The following is a 322-nucleotide window of genomic DNA, read 5'->3' as shown; positions in this document are numbered from 1 at the left end:
CACTCTTGTGAGATGTGTTCTGACACTTTGGCTTCTACAGAACAACTCACTCTAGCTTAGTTCTTACAAACTCTGTCTCTTAAACTCAATTCACTAGGGGCACAATGAGGCGATCTAACTTTCTCGATAATGGCTCCAAGTAGGGAGTTCACAATGTTATTTCTCATGAGGATGATTGATAATACCTGAATCATGCAAAGAACTGACTCNCCAGTCCACCTAGTCAAACTCTGCTCCTGATTTTCTGAGGAGGGCATCCTGCAAGTTCAAAACATAAAAATCCTTTGTTCCATGAGCTTTTTAAATTAGAAACTGCCTAGCT

The sequence above is a fragment of the Mus caroli genome, unplaced genomic scaffold (assembly GCF_900094665.2).
Source record: "Mus caroli unplaced genomic scaffold, CAROLI_EIJ_v1.1 scaffold_16012_1, whole genome shotgun sequence".
In the NCBI taxonomy this organism is placed as follows: domain Eukaryota; kingdom Metazoa; phylum Chordata; class Mammalia; order Rodentia; family Muridae; genus Mus; species Mus caroli.
The sequence above is the reverse complement of the archived record's forward strand: the minus strand, read 5'-3'. Positions refer to the sequence as shown.